General features: G+C 43.4%; 1 long non-coding RNA gene across 2 annotated transcripts; it reads left to right on the top strand.

Moving 5' to 3' along the window:
* Positions 1–206: 206 nt before the first annotated feature.
* On the top strand, positions 207–4,185 carry LOC125747896 (uncharacterized). 2 transcript variants are annotated; one of them, XR_007399390.1, is made up of 4 exons: positions 207–290; positions 1,275–1,637; positions 3,111–3,258; positions 3,452–4,185. It is a non-coding gene; the product is annotated as an uncharacterized LOC125747896 (long non-coding RNA). The 2 variants fall into 2 exon arrangements; XR_007399391.1 differs by lacking the exon at positions 1,275–1,637 and having other exon boundaries at positions 229–290.
* Positions 4,186–6,604: the final 2,419 nt, after the last annotated feature.

Raw genomic sequence — 6,604 nt, forward strand, 5'->3', positions numbered from 1 at the left:
GTTACCACCTGCTTTTTAGCATCTGCTTCTTTTTTGAGGTGATATTTTCATCACAAATTTATAACATAAAGGATTTACAAAGCGGAAGACTCAGAGTGCTTCCTAGTTTTAGGTCATAAATTCCATGCTATGTTAATAACTCACCAGCATTCCTGGAAGTTAACAAAAAATAGCAGGATGTAGGCGTGTACGTTTGTTGGCGCATGCTTAAGTACACAAACAGACATGCATCGGCGAGCGATGAGCTACAAGAAGGTGAGGCGGGAAGGCAGATGATGCCAGGCCTTGCGGTGAGTGCAAATCGTGTGGCGAGACTCCACGTGGGGGGGGGGCCAGGCCCTCGTGCGCTCTGACACGTCTCTCTTTCTCTCTCTCGCCGTCCCCTTGACAGTAAATCGCACAGTCAAGTATTCGCTCACAGGCACGCAGATAAAGGGAATGGGAGGGTAAGCGAGGTTCACACCAACCCAAAAATAAACAGGTGTCAAAATATCTAGCACGAGGGAGGCATCTAGCACGAGGGAGGTGGCTACAGATGCAAAGCAGCGCTTGGGCCAGTGTCAGAGTCCGTCTGCCCCCGTTTCCATATTTAAAAAAAACAACAGCAACGCAGAATGTAAACACAGCAGTGGTAGTAACAGCTGTGGAAGAAAAAAATGCAAAGAGCCAATGGAAAAAGCGTTAGCTGAGGCCAGTGTCACATGACGGGGACCGTCAGGCAGGCCAAGTGCGGGGCATCTTTCTCTAGAAAAAGGCTTGTGGTTTGATTCAAGCTAACGAGCAAAGGCGGCGTTCTGCTCCACACATAGCTGCCGGCTTCCCCTCTGCCTCTTCCGCTTACTCACCTCAGATGAACTTCTGGTAAAGAGAGACGTAAGACACTTGGTATTAGCAGTGCAGAGCGTCTGTTTTAACAGTTAATAGGCAGCTGTCAGACACCTCGGAGCTTTTTAAATACACATATATTCCCCAGGCACAGCTAAGACCTTAACTTGCTGCATGTTAACAGCAAGTTTACATAAGTGCTATGTATAAACATATGAACGGTATGCGGATGCTCCATAATTCCAATGATCTGGCAGAGATATTTACATTTTGCAATAGTCTGCTCATAGTAAATACTTTCACTCTGATATGGTACCATTCCAGAGTATTTTACAGGCATGGTGTCTTTCGCAGTGACAGTGAGCCCCCCCCCCCCCCCTTGTGGACTTTGTGACTGCAGATGCAGGCAGTGTTCTGGTCACAGAGGATGCCGTTCTCTCTTTGAACAGACCCCCAGCCTGACACCAGGATCCCAGTCTGCCACAGAGATGCCTGAGGAAGGCTGCCCCTTCACACAGGGGTGGCAAAGCTGGCTGAGGGAACTTTACCATACCCCCTCCATAAAAACCACCCACTCTCTGTAGCCTCTTTCTCTCTGGTTCTTGAAACCTTGAAAGCAGTGACTGTACGGGAACCTGACTCCAGGCTCCGGCCTTGCGACGAGTTTGTCAGACCAGGGTGCTGGTAGACAGTCTGGCCAAAATCTGCAGTCTCACTCACGGTGGGGCGTGGCTGTCACCTCAGCGACCTGCCTCATGTGATGTTGTTTATCTCAACCAGTCAGAGCCAGAACGGCCTGGATGGAAGCCCAGGTATTCACCTGCTTCACGAGCATTGCTAAACAACCCTGTATATGCGTGCCGTCACACAAGCTCGGCGGAAGCGTGCCGGAATCACAAAAGGGCTTTCAATCCACGGTGATAATGCCAAGAAGATAAAGGCAACCAGCAGGCCAGACACTTACAAAGAAGGGCCGGGCAACTTTGTCTATGATAAATGGGGAATTAAAGGTCAATTAACATGTACAAGGTCGCAGATACAGAAGAGGAAAACCTCCACATCTCCACTGTGATGTATTGGGAGGGCAGGGAGGGAAATGTATAACGGTGCAGGTTATATAAAGTGCGAATGAGACAGCAAAACTGCAGACAAACCTGGAACATTAGAAGCAAAACAGACGGCTAATACCTGTAAATATATACTGGAATGCCAACATACTAGGCCTCATGGGAATATGCTTTATGACAAATACTCTCATTTCCTCTGCAGCTGCACCAGAAACCACCACTGAAGCCCCCCCTCTCCCCCCCCCCAAAAAAAATAGACGTCATCAAAACCCTGAATATATGCTTATTACGCCTACATCCTTTTTTTCATCACCATGGTAACAAGCCACGCTTCCCCCTAACCTTCGGTTAATGCTGGGTAGTTAGTGTCTCGTTGAATGGCATGTATTATGTAAAGTAAATATATATGTAAATATTTAGGATTTGGATACACCATTTGTTCCCAACAACATACTCTTACCATATAATAGTTTAATAGAATAATAGTTTGCATTTCCCCCATGATGATTAGTGTTCTGGTAGGAACATGATGACACTTAAAAATCACTCTTCCTTTGATTTAATCGTGGCACGAGCATAACTATGTTTGTCCTGGATAAATGAAAATTTTAATAAGCATGAGGTTATAAGGTGGGCAACTGCCACAGGATTAAGGTGCCGGTCAAAATGGATGAAACATGCAGAGGTTTATTAAACAATAATAAAACACAAAATTAGGGCCCTCCCCTCAAAGACATACCAAGGCCTTTAAGGTCTTTGAATTCAAATTTAGCACAGCTGATGCAGTCTGAAATCCTGATTAAATCCTTCTGCAATATTCCTGTCTCCCCTTCATCCACCCTGCTGACCCTCTATAGACCCCACCAGTGGTTACCAAGTCCCAAATGGCATGTATTTTTCGTGGTGTAACACAAAAGGTTATTCTGCCTCCTTTCGGTTCCGACGTGCTGTGCCAATACCATTCTCATTGTTATTTTATTGTGCAGTTTTCTTATTGGTCATCCACTCGTGCAAAATCGCAGTACACATCCCACAATTATAGCATCGATAAGAATAACCCGTCTGATGACATCAATGCTGAACAGAAGGCAGCTGTGAAAACTGGCACATGTTCGTTTTGTTGTTATTGCAGGAGTTACACTGCCCTTACAGGCAAAGCCACACTTCACCTTGTGTCTTGTCATTGGCTCTTTAACCCTCCTTCGCCTCCACCAATAGAAATCTGGATTTGTCCAAGGCTTGTGTGAGCAATGCAGAAAGCTTCACTGGCATTAGCTGGATACTGTGCTGCACGTCATGAGCAACTGGACTTTCACATCACAACGACTCGCGCCCATTTGCCACTCGCTTATGTGTGCATATGCAGGTGCGTGTTTGTGATGTATTATCTGTTTAAATTCCATCACCTTGGAGGACAATATCTACTACATAAATTCATGTAAATGTAGATAGCACACGCTACTTTGTTAGCATTAGCATTTGCCTGTTGCAACAAAAAATATTATGTAATAAACAAAAAATTGTTTCATCTGTTGACTGTATGCAACCTTTCTGTTCAGGGTTGCTTGAGGACAAAATTAAGCCTGTGTCTGCCTCTGTAGAAGACCTAGGAGCCTGAAACTGGATCAGGCCCAGGCTAAAGGCCAGGGAGGAGACATCGACTTGAATGGCTTCAGATATCAACACGACCTTTTTCAACAAATTTCTACAGCAGGTATTTACAGTGAAACTGCATCCTCCTCCTCAGTTTTAAGGATGAAACTGCGGATATGACCGACACGAAATGCCCTGCTACTGATGTCGATCTCCTCTTACCTAAAACTCTACATCTGTGTCATATCTGTTGTATCGTTACATCTGTTATACTATTTCTACGGTCGCCACCGTATCTGTTATATTGTGTGGGTGACCCTAGCTCCTCTAGTTATGTTTATTTTTATTCTTTATTTTTATTTATTAGCTATTATTCTCCTTTCCCCTCTCCCTCATAGGTTGTACATTATCTGTACTTTGTGTATATATACTGCACCGTGGTCCTGGGAAATGCTATTTTGTGCCACTGCTTTCTGTAGATAGTAAATACATGAAATGACAGTAAAGGCCCACTTGAATTGACGTGATTCAGCATGATGTTCTCATGGAGGCCGTTCTCATAGAATGATCGCATACCCATTTTCCATTTTTTTTCGGTATTTGTTTCCAAGGCCTGAAAAACAGTTTTAATACCTTCCCTCTGGAATGCGAATTCCCTTAAGCACGTTGCTCACATGAAGCTAAGCTCTCTATCAGGTCAGTAGGAGCAGAGGGCTAGCTGGAGGGGGGGGGGTGTTGTCGTTCTCCATGATCAAACAGCCGCACAATGAAATGTTGGGGGTGGGGGGGGGGGGTGGCACCAATAATCAATACGTTGCACATATCTGTAATGGGATTTGCTGAGTGGAGAAGTTCCCATAGCAACACACCAACAGCTATAACCAATCCTCACACACTGACACCTCAAGGCATTTACTTTTTGACTGTAGTGTCTTAAAGAAATGGCACAAAAACCAAAGTCCTTTCCAAACTTGAAACTATCTCTGTGATACTGATTAATTTCTTGTTCATGAAGCTTTCATGGTCTGAAATTCATAATGTACAATAAGCAAAAGCATAATAACAAACACGAAATCTAATTAAAAACACAAATCTTTTATTTCTCTTTCAGTCACATTATGCCTTTTGGAGTATGTTTCAGATTGTTTTGGGGAAGAGACTATAATCGACATAAAACTAAAAGTTGCGGCAGTATTGATACTGTAATATAGTCAACTTCCTACAAAATAAAACAAATACAGGAAAACACCTGCCAACGATGCACAATAAAGAAGTGCTCTGTACTCATAAAGAAAGAAGCGTGGATGTAAAGGGGCAGCACCAGTCCCAGACCTGCTCGCAGGTTGCATCATTCGGAAAAAGCACCCAAGGATTAGACAAGTGGCAATGGGGCTTTATGATGCTGAAACTACACTAGAGACTAAGGCAGGATCCAGCTCTGCGAAGGAGGAGTGGAGCACTTTGTTTTCAGTCTGCAGATATCCTTTTGAGCACCTTCCTCTTCCCCCTCTTCCTCCTCCCTGTCGTCTTTGGGCAAAGCAGCTGATTGCCCACAGTGTCTGAATAGTGTGACTTTAGACACAAGAGCCTAGTGCTGTTTTGCCAATTCTACGATTTCAGTTCATATCAATGTGTGTGCGTGTGTGTGTGTGTGTGTGTGTTTGTGTGTGTGTGCGTGCCTTTGTGTGCTCAGCCACCCTGACTTTATTTACTTAATTTTCACGACATCATATCTCATCAAACGTTTCTTGGGATCCATCAAAATATTTTCTTCTTTATGACCTTATAAACTTGATGGTGCGTACTGAGAATTTCAACTTTCTACTATCTAGGCGGTTCTTTGTGCTACAAAAGCAATGATTATACGGGATTATGGCCCCAATTAAGTTTAAGTGTAAGGTTTTCCACGTGAATCAGGCTGCACTCTGGCCAATGCCTAATATGGGAATCACAGATTCTAGTAATTTGTTCAGTGAAAAAACTTTCCTGTGAAGCAGCCGTTGACGTCCTCCTGCTCTGACTCAGCCGCACTTGACTACTCGTGCTACGTGACAGAGATGTAGTTAGACATGGCCTGTGTGCGCTGGTCCCCCTAGTGGATGATTTCGGTAATGAGCTTTACTGGAGTAAAAATAATGAAATCCCACTGCCACAACACTTACAGTAGTGCACTTTAATGGAAACTCCTGGAAAAAAAAATGCTGATTCCACATAAGTAATAAACAACATACATTAGTCAAGGCTTTTGTGCTGACAACAATGAAATATTCATTAATGTCACGGGGTGACATATACAAATGACCTACAGCAGTACACACTGACTTTTGAATGAAGCTGAATGTTTCTACCCTTTACATTTTCAGCCCATAACTGTAAATAACCTTTTGTGAACAGGGACTGGTTCTATAATCATCTGTATATAGAGCTTTACCAACAGTAAGGTACTTAGGAGGATTCCAGTAACCTGGCAACTCCCACCAACAGTTACAGAAGTGAGTCGTCCTCGGTCCATATAACAAAGTGAGTCTTGAGAAGTTTCATCCCCGGATAGCAAATGAATTCTCTCTCATTCATGTGCTTTGCGTTTATTGTGTTCAAGGGTGTGTGCCAACTCAGATTCCAGGGTGATGCAGTGAGATTCAGGTAACTTTCAGAACTGGCCGTTGTGTTTCACTGCGCACGTTAAGAACATGGTGTCCGATGCCCATGACGCCCAGCTGACTTTCAGAAGCCGGATCACTTTGGAGCGCAGCTCTCAAAGTTACCAGCATGCGGGATGTTTTCTTCCAGCCTGCTATGTTTTTTTGAGTCATTATTAAATGTGCCCCTTAATGCCTACTGTTTAGCAGATTCTTTGTTTGTGTGTGTGTGTGTGTGTGTGTGTGTGTATAGATCAATAGATATCATTGCTGCACAGACATGAAACAGTCAGTGTTAAGGGGGTGAGATATAAACGCCACAGATTCTGTATTATGATATTGTGCAGAAATTCAGAAAAAAATATTCATTCCAACAATCAAAAATTGTAAATGAATCACCTTTACTACCTAGTAAGCAATTAAATACATGTAAATAAATTATATTATGTAATATCTTTCAAAAACATCTTTAATTTTGGC

Source organism: Brienomyrus brachyistius, chromosome 8 (genome assembly GCF_023856365.1).
Source record: "Brienomyrus brachyistius isolate T26 chromosome 8, BBRACH_0.4, whole genome shotgun sequence".
Taxonomy (NCBI): domain Eukaryota; kingdom Metazoa; phylum Chordata; class Actinopteri; order Osteoglossiformes; family Mormyridae; genus Brienomyrus; species Brienomyrus brachyistius.